General features: G+C 46.2%; 1 pseudogene; it reads left to right on the plus strand.

Annotated features, from left to right (window-relative positions):
• The first annotated feature begins 15,144 nt into the window (after positions 1–15,144).
• Positions 15,145–15,747, plus strand: LOC140650764 (pro-neuregulin-1, membrane-bound isoform-like; annotated as a pseudogene).
• The last annotated feature ends 339 nt before the right edge of the window (positions 15,748–16,086 follow it).

A 16,086-nucleotide genomic window follows, 5' to 3' on the forward strand; every position in this document is an offset into this window, starting at 1 on the left:
GGCAATAGGAGCCAAGAGGGAAATGCCAGTGAAACACTTCAAAGCACACAAGGGGTGTTCCTCTATGAAGGAGACACAGACGACAGCCCAGCTGAAGTGCCTCTACACCAATGCACGCAGCATGGGCAACAAGCAGGAGGAGTTGGAAGCCATTGTACATCAAGAAAACTATGATATGGTTGCCATCACGGAAACATGGTGGGATGACTTGCACAACTGGAGTGCTGCAATGGATGGCTATAAACTCTTCAGGAGGGATAGGCAGTGGGGTAGCCCTGTATGTTAGGGAGTGTTTTGACTGTCTAGAGCTTGATGATAGTGACGATAGGGTTGAGTGTTTATGGGTAAGAATCAGGGGGAAGGCCAACAAGGCAGATATCGTGGTGGGAGTCTGTTACAGACCACCCAACCATGATGAGGAGGCAGATGAACTATTCTATAAGCAGTTGGGAGAAGCATCACGATCGCTAGCCCTTGTTCTTGTGGGGGACTTCGACTTACCGCATGTCTGCTGGAAATACAACACAGCAGAGAAGAAACAGTCTAGGAGGTTCCTGGAGTGTGTGGCAGATAACTTCCTGACACAGCTGGTGAGGGAGCCAACTAGGGAAGGCGCCCCGCTGGACCTCTTGTTCATGAACAGAGAAGGACTTGTGAGCCATGTGATGGTTGGAGGCTGTCTTGGGCAGAGTGATCACAAAATGATAGAGTTTTTGATACTTGGAGAAGCGGCGAGGGGGGTCAGCAGAACTGCCACCTTAGACTTCCGGAGGGCAGACTTTGGCCTGTTTAGGAGACTGGTCGACAGAGTCCCCTGGGAGGCAGCCCTAAAGGGCAAAGGAGTCCAGGAAGGCTGGACATTCTTTAAGGAGGAAGTCCTAAAGACACAAGAGCAGGCTGTCCCCAGGTGTCGAAAGACGAGCCAGCAGGGAAGACCAGCCTGGCTGAATAGAGAGCTCTGGCTAGAACTCAGGAAAAAGAGGAGAGTCTATGACCTCTGGAAGAAGGGGCAGGCAACTCAGGAGGACTACAAAGGTGTAGCGAGGCTGTGCAGGGAGAAAATTAGAAGGGCCAAAGCCGAGCTAGAGCTCAATCTGGCTACTGCTGTAAAAGACAACAAAAAATACTTCTTCAAATACATTAGCAGCAAAAGGAGAGCTAAGGAGAATCTCCAGCCCCTAGTAGACGGGGGAGGGAACACAGTGACCAAGGATGAGGAAAAGGGTGAGGTACTTAATGCCTTCTTTGCCTCAGTCTTTAATAGCAGGGCCAACTGTTCTCTAAGTACCCAGCCCCCCGAGTCGGAAGATAGGGACGGGGACCAGAATGGAGCCCCCATAATCCAGGGGGAAATGGTTAGTGACCTGCTGCACCACTTAGACACTCACAAGTCTATGGGGCCTGATGAGATCCACCCGAGAGTACTGAAGGAACTGGCAGAGGTGCTCACCAAGCCCCTTTCCATCATTTACCAGCAGTCCTGGCTAACTGGGGAGGTCCCTGCTGACTGGAGATTAGCAAATGTGACGCCCATCTTCAAGAAGGGCCAGAAGGAGGACCCGGGGAATTACAGGCCTGTCAGCCTGACCTCAGTACCGGAAAAGCTGATGGAGCAGATCATCCTGAGTGCCATCACACGGCATGTAGAGGATAACCAAGGGATCAAGCCCAGCCAGCATGGGTTCAGGAAAGGCATGTCCTGCTTGACCAACCTGATCTCCTTCTACGACAAGGTGACCCACCTAGTGGATGAGGGAAAGGCTGTGGATGTTGTCTATCTAGACTTCAGTAAGCCTTTGACACGGTTTCCCACAGCATTCTCCTGGAGAAACTGGCTGCTCATGACTTGGACGGGTGTACTCTTTGCTGAGTTGAGAACTGGCTGGATGGCTGGGCCCAGAGAGTGGTGGTGAACGGAGTTTACTCCAGTTGGCGGCCGGTCACAAGTGGTGTCCCCCAGGGCTCTGTGTTGGGGCCAGTTTTGTTTAATATCTTTATCAATGATCTGGATGAGGGGATTGATTGCAGATGACACCAAGTTGTGCGGGAGTGTTGATCTGCTTGAGGGGAGGAAGGATCTACAGAGGGACCTGGACAGGCTGGATCGATGGGCCAAGGCCAATTGTATGAGGTTCAACAAGGCTAAGTGCAAGGTCCTGCACTTGGGCCACAGCAACCCCATGCAACGCTACAGGCTTGGGGAAGAGTGGCTGGAAAGCTGCCAGGCAGAAAAGGACCTGGGAGTGTTGGTTGACAGCTGGCTGAATATGAGCCAGCAGTGTGCCCAGGTGGCCAAGAAAGCCAATGGTATCCTGGCTTGTATCAGAAATAGTGTGGCCAGCAGGACTAGGGAAGTGATTGTCGCCCTGTACTCGGCACTGGTGAGGCCACACCTTGAATACTGTGTTCAGTTTTGGGCCCCTCACTACAGAAAGGACATTGAGGTGCTGGAGCGTGTCCAGAGAAGGGCAAGGAAGCTGGTGAAGGGTCTAGAGCAGAAGTCTTATGAGGAGCGGCTGAGGGAACTGGGGTTATTTAGCCTGGAGAAAAGGAGGCTGAGGGGAGACCTTATTGCTCTCTACAGCTACCTGAAAGGAGGTTGTAGCGAGGTGGGTGTCAGTCTCTTCTCCCAGGTAACAAGTGATAGGACAAGAGGAAATGGCCTCAAGTTACGCCAGGGGAGGTTTAGACTGGATATTAGGAAATTTTACTTCACTGAAAGGGTTATCAACCATTGGAACAGGCTACCCAGGGAAGTGCCTGAGTTGCCATCCCTGGAAGTATTTAAAAGACGTTTGGATAAGGTGCTTAGGGACATGGTGTAGTGGTGGTCTTGGTAGTGTTAGGTTGTTGTGGTTTAGCCCCAGCCGGAAGATAAGCACCACGCAGCCGCTCGCTCACTCCCCCCTGGTGGGATGGGGGAGAGAATCGGAAGAGCAAAACTAAGAAAACTCATGGGTTGAGATAAGAACAGTTTAATAATTGGAACAAAATAATAGTAATAATATTAATGAATTATAATGAGAAGGAAAACAACAAGAGAGAGAGAGGAACAATACCCAAGGGAGGGAAAAAGAAAAAAAAAAAAAAAATGATACAACCGCTCACCACCCGCCGACCGACACCCAGCCAGTCCCCGAGCAGCGATCGCTACCCCCCAGCCAACTCCCCCAGTTTATATACTGGGCATGACATCATATGGTATGGAATAGGCCTTTGGTCAGTTTGGATCAACTATCCTGGCTGTGCCCCCTCCCATTTCTTGGGCACCTGGCAGAGCATGGGGAGCTGAAAAAGTCCTTGACCAGTGTAAACACCGCTTAGCAACAGCCAAAACATCTGCATGTTATCAATATTATTCTCATACTAAAATCCAAAACACAGCACTATACCAGCTACTAGGAAGAAAATTAACTCTATCCCAGCCAAAACCAGGACATAGGTTTACGGTTGGACTCTGTCCTGGTTTCAGCTGAAATAGAGTTAATTTTCTTTATAGGGGCTGGTATGGGGCTATGTTTTGGATTTGTGCTGAAAACAGTGTTGATAAAAGAGAGATGTTCTAGTTGTTGCTGCACTAGTCAAGGACTTGTCAGCTTCCCATGCTGTGCCAGGTGCACAAGAAGCTGGGAGAGAACACAGCCAGGATAGTTGATCCAAACTGACCAAAGGGCTATTCCATACCATATGACGTCATGCTCACTATATAAAGCTGGGGAAGAAGGAAGGGGGGGACATTTGGAGTGATGGCGTTTGTCTTCCCAAGTAACCATTACGCGTGATGGAGCCCTGCTTTCCTGGAGATGGCTGGACACCTGCCTGCCCATGGGAAGTGGTGAATGAATTCCTTGCTTTGCTTTGCTTGCGTGCTCAGCTTTTGCTTTACCTATTAAACTGTCTTTATTTCACCCCTCGAGTTTTCTTACTTTTGCTCTTCCGATTCTCTCCCCCATCCCACCAGGGGGGAGTGAGCGAGCGGCTGCGTGGTGCTTAGTTGCCGGCTGGGGCTAAACCACGACAGACTCGATGATCTTAAAGGTCTTTTCCAACCTATACGATTCTGTGATTCTGTGATTTATTAACTGGCGAATTCAACAAACGGACAAACTTAACGAACTGGCAAGCTCAACGAACGAAAGAGGCGATTTGGCAATGGAGCTATTTTACAGGCAACCTGTCACAATTTATCCCAAACTTACATATATTGGAAGAGTAGAGGAAGAGAGAAGCGAGAAAAGGAAAGGAAAAGAGAGGAGGAAAGAGAAAGAAAAATTATCACCACCCTTGGATCCTGCGATGACGATGACAGACGTGGCAATCCTCCAGTGGTGGGTGTGTGCGCAGTTCCCTGGAGGGCGTGTCTTTTATACGCTAATCCCCGCCTCCAGGTACACCCCTTCAGGACTTACATGGTTCTTGTTCTAGAAAGTTCTCAATCTTCTGCGCAGGTGCTGGAGGAGGGGGGTGGTCACGAGAGGTCTCTCGGTCGGTCGCAAGCCTCACATCAACTCTGTGTGACCTCTGGCCATATATGGTAAGGTCCATCGGAACCCGGAACCACGCATCCTCCAATGCGCTCTCCACGTCCCGCTCCCGCGCTCGCTCTCTCCCACCCCTGCTCGCTGACCTGCCGTCGCCATGCAAATAGCACCTCCCCTCGCCACAATGTTTGAGACATTAACTCTTACAGTCTGTCACAGTGACGCGTGCTGAGGAGGCCCCACTGTACTACCAGAAAATGAGAAGCAATATGCACTGTTCACTGATGGGTCCTGTCGTCTTGTAGGAAAGCATCGGAGATGGAAAGCTGCTGTATGGAGTCCTATATGACAAGTGGTAGAAACTGCTGAAGGAGAAGGTGAATCGAGCCAATTTGCAGAAGTAAAGGCCATCCAGCTGGCTTTAGACATTGCTGAATGAGAAAAGTGGACAGTGCTCTATCTCTATACTGGTTCATGGATGGTGGCAAATGCCCTGTGGTGGTGGTTACAGCAATGGAAGCAGAACAATTGGCAGCACAGAGGCAAACCCATCTGGGCTGCAGCATTGTGGCAAGACATTGCTGCCCGGGAAGAGAACCTGGCTGTAAAAGTACGTCACGTAGATGCTCATGTACCCAAGAGTCAGGCCACTGAAGAACATCAAAACAACCAGCAGGTGGATCAGGCTGCTAAGATTGAAGTGGCTCAGGTGCATCTGGACTGGCAACATAAGGGTGAATTATTTATAGCTAGGTGGGCCCATGACACCTCAGGCCATCAAGGAAGAGATGCAACATATAGATGGGCTCGTGATCGAGGGGTGGACTTGACCATGGACGCTATTGCACAGGTTAGCCATGAATGTGCAACATGCGCTGCAATCAAACAAGCCACGTGGTTAAAGCCTCTGTGGTATGGAGGGAGATGGCTGAAATATCAATATGGGGAGGCCTGGCAGATCGATTATATCACACTCCCACAAACCCACCAAGGCAAGCGCTATGTGCTTACAATGGTGGAAGCAACCACCGGATGGCTGGAAACATATCCTGTACCCCATGCCACCGCCCGGAACACTATCCTGGGCCTTGAAAAGCAAGTCCTATGGCGACATGGCACCCCAGAAAGAATTGAGTCAGACAACGGGACTCATTTCCGAAACAACCTCATAGACACCTGGGCCAAAGAGCACAGCATTGAGTGGGTATATCACATCCCCTATCATGCACCAGCCTCTGGGAAAATCGAATTATACAATGGGCTGTTAAAGACTACACTGAGAGCAATGGGTGGTGGGACATTCAAACACTGGGATACACATTTAGCAAAGGCCACCTGGTTAGTCAACACTAGGGGATCTGCCAATCGAGCTGGCCCTGCCCAATCAAAACTTTTACGTACTGTAGAAGGGGATAAAGTCCCTGTAGTGCACATTAAAAAACATGCTGGGGAAGACAGTCTGGGTTACTCCTGCCTCGGGCAAAGGCAAGCCCATTCGTGGGATTGCTTTTTCTCAAGGACCTGGGTGCCCTTGGTGGGTCATGCGAAAGGATGGGGAAGTCCGCTGTGTACCTCAAGGGGATTTGATTTTGGGTGAGAATAGCCAATGAACTAAATGGTATGATGTTAATTGCTATATAATACTGTATGTCATCAATTTTATGGATGCTATATGCCATACCAATGGTATTTCAGTAAGAATCACTGAGATTAATGAAGAATGAACTTTGATGAAACCAAGGAAAGTGCAGCAGTGATGGAACCAGAAATTATTTCAGCATGCAGCAATCCAACACCACACACCATCTCTCCTGCCCTGAAAGACTGTTATGACAGATGGAGTCCCAAAGTCATGGACTAAATGAACCCAATGGACATTTTAGAAGGATGGCCCATAGACCAAGGGAATGATATCTGTGTGTATATATCAAAAGACAGGAAAAGTGGTGGTGATTAATTGGAATGTATTGGAAAGGGTAGAACCTGGGCATGACGTAGATGGTCTAGAATAAGGGGTGGATACTGTCCTGGTTTTGGGTGGGATAGAGTTAATTTTCTTCCTAGTAGCTGGTATAGTGCTGTGGTTTGGATTTTAGTATGAGAATAATATTGATAACACACTGATGTTTCAGTTGTTGCTGAGCAGTGTTTACACTGGTGAAGGACTTTTCAGCTTCTCCTGCTCTGCCAGGTGCACGAGAAGCTGGGAGGGGGCACAGCCAATATAGTTGATCCAAACTGGCCAAAGGGCTATTCCATACCATATGACGTCATGCTCAGTATATAAACTGGTGGGAGATGGCCAGGGGGGCAGCAATTGCTGTTCGGGGGCTGGCTAGGTGTTGGTCAGCTGGTGGTGAACGCTTGCATCACTTGCGGGTTTTTGTTGGTTTTCCCTGGGTTTTGTTCCTCTCTCTCTCCCCTCTTAGTTTCATTTTCATTACAATTTATTATTATTATTATTGTTATTGTTATTTTATTTCAATTAATAAACTGTTCTTATCTCAACCCATGAGTTTTCTTACTTGTGCTTTTCTGATTCTTTCCCCCATCCCACCGGGCAGGGAGGGTGAGTGAGCGGCTGTGTGGTGCTTAGTTGCCGACTGGGGTTAAACCACGACAAAGGAAGATCTGTGAAAATATAGACTTGTCAGCCTGTCCTCAGACCCTGGGAAAGTAATGGAGAAAATCCTCCTGGAGCTCCTTTCCCACCATATGAAGGACTACAAGGTGATAGGGAACAGCCAGCATGCATTTACCAAAGGAAATTTGTGCCTGATCAACCTGATTGCCTTCTACGATGAGATGACTGGCTCTGTGGACAAGGAGAGAATTACTTCTTAATTCAGAAGTCTCATGTCTGCAGAGCAGTTCCATTAATGAAGAGGGTCCTCCTAACAAGTGAAGAAACACATTAGGTTTCCCATTATTCTTTCCTCTCAGCTTCCTGGAATAACTTCTTTTTGTAGTTAACATCCTTCAGCTAAATGAAAAATGGCAGATATGGAAGGATATAGAATGCAAAGAGCTTGATCACTGAAGGTGAGAAGTGGATTCCTAGGGACAGATTCCCAGACAGCATATATTAGGATTTATGGTCCACGAATGATGAATCTAAGCCCCCTGTAAGACCCACTTCCTCTACCAAGTCAGAGGTCTTTGGCAGTCCTCAGCTTCCCACCAATACAGTTCCAAGCTTCTGTGGAAAGGTGCTATGAAATTATGTTGATAATTATGTTAATAAATTATGTTAATGAAGAGACACTGACAGAGACAGAGAGTCAGAGACACAGAGAACAAGAGAGACAGAGAGAGAGAGTCAGAGAGACAGACAGTGACAGGGGGGAGGCAGAAATGCACAAGGAGATACAGAGGGACAAAAAAGAGAGTGTGTAAAAAATAAAGGGGGGGGGGGGGCGGAGAGGAAGAGTGACAGTGTGTCACAGACACAGAGAGACTGTGAGAGACAGAATGACAGATGGAGACACAGAGAAAGAAAGACCAAGGCAGAGAGACGGAGAGAGATATGTAGAGAAAAGGACAGAAAGAGAGAGGTACAGAGTCATTCAGAGAGAGAGAGAAATAAAGAGGCAGAGACAGAGAGAGACAGCATTAGACACAGGCTCAGACAGAGACAGAGAGACACAAGGAAAGAGCAAGAGAAGGAGAGTGAGAGAGGGAGGGACACAGCAAAAGAGGGAGAGAGACAAACAGTCAGAGAAAGACAGAAAGCTGGGGGGAGAAAGAAAAGAGGTCCAGACAGACAGAGACAGAGGAAGATGGGGGCAGGGGGGAGACACCGAGAGAGAGGTACAGAGAGACAAAGAAACTGAGACCCAGACACAGGGAGAGAGACACAGACAGATAGATAGACACAGAGTTACATAGATGGACAGAGAGCAGGACAAAGAGAGACAGAGGCAGAGACAGCGTGTAAGAAGAAGAGAGAGAGAGGCTGTGAGAGAGGTACAGAAAGACTGACAGAGGGAGAGCTACAGAGGGACAGAGAGAGAGGGAGGGAGGGAGGGAGATACAGGGAGAGAAAGACCAAGCTATATGTACTGAAAGAGAGAGAGAGACCACGAGGGAGACCAAGAGAGTGCTACAGAGCGACAATGGTAGAGAGAGGGAGGGGAAGAGATGGTGAGAGCTTCAGAGACACGGGGCCGGGGGGGGAGAGCGGCAAAGAGACAGAGAAAAATATAGTGAGAGCGACGGGGGGGAGGCAGGAGAGGGAGGGAGAGGGAGAGGGAGAAGGAGAGACTGAGACAGAAAGAGAGATACCAAGATGAAGAGACAGGGAGACAGAAAGATAAGAGAGGGAAGGGTGCATCACAGAGAGAGGGAGAGGTATAGAGAGATACAGACTGGGGGGGGCAGGGGGAGAGAGGGAGAGAGAGACAGTGAGTGCAGAGTGTTCAGTAATGTATTCTTTATCTTTATGATTCTCTGGCTGTTGTAGCTTTTTAGCTTAATTTTTATTGTTCTCTCCCCCTCCTCCATTTTGGCAAACCTGAAATATTCTCTTGTTCAGAATGGGATTGAAAATAGTTACATCCTGTAGTGTCCTGTCCTGCCTGCCAAAAATATCTGCAATTCTGCCTATAGTTTAGGGAATTGTGTTTATGTTAACAACTGTTACAGCCAAGGTCAGATGCATTCTACAATGTGTTGGAGCCTGCATCTTTCACTTGTTTCCCTGGATTATGTGGCAGAATCATGGAAGTTTTCCAGTAGCATCACACAGAACTGGGGAGTTCTAATAAATTAGGCATGAAATTGAATAGCCCAACCTGAATGCAGAACTTCCCTCATTTATATACATCTAGCATTCAGTGGAGGCACTGCATGGCCTCCACAGTTTGTTTTTAGCATGCCGCAGATTTTGTTAGAAGTCTCATAATGAGCTCTTGAAAAGTTCTTCTGAGGAAAGACAGAAAGATTTGTAACTAGGGAAGGAAGAGTTGAGGCTTGGGAACAAGAAGCATGCAAGTCTGACCATAACATTAGTACAGAAGCTAGATGTCTCTGTTGAATGCATTAAGAGCCCTGACATCTACCTGGTAATCATTAGGGTCTAGGGTTAATCTTGTATTGTTGTAATGAAACAGCTTCCACCTCTTAGAGCTGCCAGGTTGCCTGCAGACTCAGGCAGACCTCACACACTCACTCTAGATTTCCAGGACTTCCTCTACAACTTTAACATCTTTAACATTTTTAAATGGAAGCTGAAGCTTTGGAATGTACTGCTGGAGTAGGAGACAAATTCCACAACGAATTGGTAGCTGCAGTATGACAGAATACAAAGGGCTCTACTCCTCATGTTATTATTAAATGTCTTGCCTTGACTGCAGAACAAAAATGGCATCAAAGTCCATTGCTAGCTGCATGGCTGAAACAAGATGCAGGCCATGTGGCTCAGGGAGATACCACTGTAAGACACATGGCTGCCTCTCTATATGGGGGTGCTACTTGTACCTGGGCAAGATGATAGATGTCATGTTCCCTGCTTCAGGTACTAGTTCTGTAGGCTCACAAAGGAGCGGCTTCCAGTGCAACCTCTTGGATTGGACAGAAAGCTGTCAAATGCACACATATACTTCACACCACTGTTTTCAATGAATGTGTGCAAGCCCTAAGGAAGGTGAGGCTGTCATATTGTGTGTCATTGCCTTCTCAGCAGTAAGCAGTGACAACTCCATATGGTAAATAGAAACCACAGCAGGTATAATCCAGAGGATCATCAAAAACTCACCTTGGCCTTGGTGAGAGTGGCAAGGTGATAGGGTTAAAATCCCTGCCCCTTTTACTTTTGAATGCATAGAAGAGATCTCCCTGAAATGGAGTACATTTTGGAAACAACTTTCTTTTTCCTCACACTTTTTCCTGTCCTTCTGTGGCCCTGCTGACTCTCAGAAGGGTTCTCACACCCCTTCCCCCACTCTGCAGGTCCCCACAGCTCTAGCTGCAGTTACATTCATGCTGTTAGGAGTTCCTCTGAGATCTTGCAGCAATGGGGAATGTGTTGGTAATAAAGTGATGTTGTTGTTGTTGTTGTTATTATTATTATTATTATTATTATCTAAAAGGTGCACCTGCTTTCCTTTTATCTCTTAAAACTGTTTTCATTTTTCACATACAGAAAACAGAGGAAAAAGTTGCATAACTGTTTTCAGCAGAGCCTGCACTCAGAAAGGAGCAACATGGTTAACATGGCCAATGGGCCACACCACACCAACCCACCACCAGAGAACATCCAGCTGATGCATATAGGTTTTACTGCCTGTATTTCACTCTAGACTGTCAGTGTCACAGCAGAACTCATCCTGCAGCTTTTAAACTTGCATCTGCCAAAGACTAATGACTAGATTCTCTTGGTGTTCTCCACCCAGAAGCAATTAGAAACTTAAGTTGCAAATGTGCAGTCAGATAAGAACATTGTCGAGGATGGTCAGCTTATTAGCATGTGCAGCAGTACTGTAGCAGAGCCTGTGGACCTAGAACACCAGTACCAACAAAAACACCTCAGAAAGAATTTGCAACTGCAGTAGGGCTGGGTGTGTGTATGGGGATCATTTTCTTCAAGCACGTTCATGTCTTAAACTTCTTGCTGTTCCTGGCCTGACAGCTGGTGAGTAGAGAAGGCCACATATGATCTGGAACATCACATTATGAATTCATGCTTCAGACTCCCAGACACTATGAGCATGAGCATCAAAATGACAAAGCTCACTGTAATACCCATTCCAGTAGTCCTTAAAACAAATGTTTCCATTGCTTCTGAAGCAGGAAGAAAAAGATGAGGGGTTTTGTATAAGAAAGGCATAGTCTACAGAAAGTTTCAGGGGAGAAGTCTCTGTCCCACTGTAGTAAATGGCAGGACTCCCACTGACTTCAGTAGGGTAGGATTTCACCACCACTCCCCAGAGCACACTAAACAGGAACATGCTAGTTTTTGTGAAAAGTGTTGGGCCTCATCAACCAAGGTGCTGCTGCTGTGTGTGAGAGGATAAGTAGCGAGGAGTTTAAAAAGTAGCCTTAGAAATAAAAGGCTGGATGAAAAACTTATTTGGATAATAGAACAGGATGTGTGTTTGGCTGGTGAAGTGGGGCTGGAGCAGACACTTCTCGGGCATCCCACCAGCCATTTGTGAGAACAAAGCTCTACACACATGCCTATTCATAGCTTACATTGGCTTCTGTGGAAGAGGCCAGAATTTACACTGTGCATAGCCATTCCTTCTGCTCTACCTTTCCCTGTAGAAGTCCACTGTCCAGAAAGTCTGCTTCCTGCAGCCACAAGCCATTCTTGCTCTCCTGTTCCACCATCACTGTAAATATTAGTGACAGCTCAGTGCAGGGGTGAGCCCTGGCTCCACTGAAGTCAATGGCAAAGTTCCCACTGACTTTGGTAAGGCAAAGATACATTTTCAAAACATCTCAACTTCCAACACTTCCCCGTTAGGGACCTAAATCCATGGCCATATTTTTAAAAGTGGAGAAGCCAAGAGTTCCTATTAGGAACAATGGTGTGCCCTACTGTAGTCTAACAGTGTAGTCTAACAGGAGCTGGTGGAAGGCCAAGGCTTATGTAAAGTTGATAAGGGGGATTCAGACTGGAAAGAGGAACATCTAAACAAGAATTACTGTCCTTGGGAGTAAAGCACATCCTGGAGAAATATGCAAGCTAATTAAGATGTTTTGGGAACCATCTGAAACAACTAGTAGAAGTGTGATAAGAAGCACCCTCACGTGAACTATCCTCATTATAATACTAAAAGTCACACCCCTCGAGCTGCAGACCCCGGCCCAAGCAGAGACCTCTCACCTTTGAGCGTGCGCAGAATATTAAAGTAGCACTGTAGCTTTAAGTTGAAATAAGAGAAATGTAGACCAATAGAAAACTGCTTTGTGTAATTATGCATATGCATAACTGGACTGTATAAATACTGTACCTGTATGACTGAACTTTGTGCTAGCTTTGTGGAGCTACCACCTAGCACCCATCTCTGTGCAGACATGAAATAAAAATACCTCTGCCCTGTGTGTATATTGGCGTCTCGCACACTGGGTAAACAACCTCACACTTGTGGGATAACAGTTTTTGGCGACCCAGATGGGACTGAGCTGACAGCCTTGCCCAGTTCGTCTTGCCGCATCCCACGGGGAGAAGAGACCTGAGTGGACTCCAGCACGCACCTGTTGATCGGGGATGGTGTTATATTCCAATTCACACTCTATCAATAATCCATAATTCAAAAATTTCGTTATTAGTTCTTCCAACCCCTTTCTAGCTTCCCACTTAATGGGATACTGTTTTTGTCTTATCGGTTTAGTTCCAGATTTTAGAACAACTTTTACTGGTTCTGCCAATTTAGACCAACCTGGGATTCCACTAGCCCATACCAAGGGTGTTACTGCATCCTCCACTTCTGCAGGAATTTCCTCCTTCGGTCTTGGTGTGTTCTGTAACATAAAAATTCTTGCTTCCACAGCTTTTGATTCGGGTATTAGTAGTTGTACCTCTCCATTCTTAAAGGTTATCTGCGCATCTAATTTGCTCAATAAATCCCTTCCCATCAAGGGTATCGGGCATTCGGGCATATACAAAAATTGATGAGTCATTTGGTTCTTGTTTAATCTCATAATTTAGACCAATTAATCGCTTTTGGCATAGCGTGCCTTATGCCAAAAAATATCCATCTCTGATACCTTGTTAAAAGCCCTCGGGGTCCTGGCTGATTGGGATCCCACTCTGGGTCTGTGGCAGGAAAATTTTGATCTATCGTTCCCTGCAAATCTCCATTAGCACATGCCCCTTCTACCTGTTTCCGAGCAGTATTTAATACCATCTTCTTTTCAGTGCCATCCAACAATGTATCTAATATTACCTGTAAATCATTCCAATCAGGATCTTGAGTCCTGATTATAGTTTCAAACACCTTAGCCACCCTTTCCAGGTCTTCCATATAAATACCCGCCATTTCCTTCCAGGATCTTAAGTCCGTTATAGAAAATGGCACTTTCACTGTTACCAGTCTGTTATTTCCAACCGCCTGGCATAGAGGAGCTTGAAAAACTTCCCCAACTCCCCTTGTTGTCCCCTTGTCCTCCCCGCAATAGGACTAAATTTCTCTGTTCCTCTAAACCGTTCCCCTACAACCCCAGTTTCACCATTCTGCCCATGACCACCTGCCCCCACGCCATTTGCATCATCTCCTTCATCAGGATTTTCTCCAAGCCTTTGGCGAGGAGCTACCATAAATTCCAAATCATCTTCTTCTTGTCCACACTTTAAACACCTTTTCCCAATGCTACAGGCAGAGCAACATCATTTTAAACTCTTATTCCTTCCCTGTTTTTCCAAAGTCAATACCATAGAATCTTGCAGGATAATCCCACACTGGTTTTGCCACTCCGGATGATTTCTCAAAGTGAAAAATAAATCTACACAAGGTACCTCATCCCATTTACCCTCCCGCCTGCAAAATAACATCAATTGTAATATAGTGTTATATCTTACTGTTCCATTCTTTGGCCCTTTTTCCTGATCTTCAAGATTATACATTGGCCACCAATTATTACAATACTCTATAAGCTGTTTTTGAGTGAGAGGTTCTCCCCCCCACTTTTCCCCAATGTTTCAATATACAACCTAGGGGAGATCTTTTCAAAATCCCCCCTTCCGCCGAAGGCTTATTACCCATTATAAAATAGTCAAATACAAAACCACAAAGACAATGACTTACAAAAACACAAAAATACCCTTTAACAAAACATTAGGGACTCATACTCCTTATACCCTTTTTTCAATGGAACTCTAACCCATCTCTTCCTCTGGAGGTTTTAATTGATTGCCAAATCCAATTCCAGATTCCAAACCCGGGTGTCTTACGGACTTTCGTCCGATAGGATCAATTCCTTCCTTCCCTTAGGTACCTTTATAGCCCAACCCTGTGGGGCTTTCCCCACATCTTACGGGCAGGCAACCACCCTTTTAAAGAAAATTAAAGAAAGGAATGCCTTTACCTTCCCAGGGGTCTTGCTCAGAGCTCTTCGGTCCGGGGATTGGAGGTTCTCCCCGAGAACCCCTCAGTGCCAGCTGGAGGTCCTGCAATCCCTCGGATCTGTTGAAATTCAGAAGCAGTGTCCCATCTAGGTCACCAAAACTGTCACCGAAATCGGAAATAAACCTCTTAACACCAATGTAGCATTAAGAAGCAGGCATTCTCTTTATTGCAGCGCTGGATGCACGGGGGATCCTTCCGCCTAACGTGCATACCAGTTTACACAGATCTAGGTTCATTTACATAGTATATCTTTCCATATGCATAGGTTTTCACACTACTAGGCAGGACTATGTTAATTAGTAGCTTACATAATGATTATTCAGCATAACGCATGCTCAGTTTTTCACGTGGGGGTCCTCTGGTGGTCACTGGTGGTCATAGACCCCAAAACCATGCTTTTCAGGTCATGAATCCAGGGTCATTCTTCCTTTTAAGGCTTAATTTTCTCCGTGGCTAAATATCACATGCTGGAAGATCCAGTTTCACCAGGATATTCTTGGGTTTTCTTTTGTTTCTTCTTGGTTGACCCTTGGAACTTTATTCTTTACATGTTCCTCACTTATTTTCCAACACAACTATGACCACACCTGATCATGTCACCTGTAGATTTTCACACTCTGACTTCTCCGAAGTCATTGTTTTCCAAAATGTGCCCACCAGTTTCCAGTTTAACCATGTCTGTCCCTCTGTGGCCATGAGTCCCTTCATGAAAGAGGAGAGACCGCTGTTTCTGGTGACCCCACTGCAACTATGGGAGAAGTATGACCACCACCTTCAGCAGTTCAACTACTTCCACCACAGTTCTGCCTATGAGAGCAACAGTCTGCCACCTAGTCCTCTGAGAATATTAGAGGATGAGGAATATGGGGCAATGCAAGAGTATGAGCCAGCACAGGAGCCTCCAAAGAAACTCACCAACAGCTAGAGGGTAAAAAGAACAAAGCCCAATGGCCATATTTCCAGCAGAGTGGAAGACTGTGATACAAGCTCTGAGAGCAGCAGCTCTGAGAGTGAAATAGAAGATGAAAGAACAGGTGAAGATACACCTTTCCTGAGTATACAGTACCCCATGCCAACCAATCAAGAACCAGCCACTTCATACTGACTGGCAGAGAACAGCAATTCACTTCACACAGGAAGAATTGAAAACAAGGTTGTCCAATGTAATAGCTAATCAAGACCCTATCACTGTATAAAACATAAACAAAATACATAGTCACATGTAAAACTTTATTTTCTATAATGAAGTATTCCACCTTTAAATTAAACAATTTATTTTATTTTAGCAATTCTGCTAACAGAAAACAGAAAAGGAAATAAAACTTTTAAAAATTAAAATATGTATTGTATTGGGTTTGCATGGCAAGGTTTTGGTAGTGGGGGGGCTACAGGGGCAGCTTCTGTGAGAAGCTTCTAGAAGCTTCCCCTATGTCTGATAGAGCCAATGCCAGCCGGCTCCAAGACAGACCCACCTCTGGCCAAGGCTGAGCCAATCAGCAACTGTGGTAGCGCCTCTGTGATAACATATTTAAGAA

This window comes from Ciconia boyciana, chromosome 4, assembly GCF_034638445.1.
Source record: "Ciconia boyciana chromosome 4, ASM3463844v1, whole genome shotgun sequence".
Taxonomy (NCBI): domain Eukaryota; kingdom Metazoa; phylum Chordata; class Aves; order Ciconiiformes; family Ciconiidae; genus Ciconia; species Ciconia boyciana.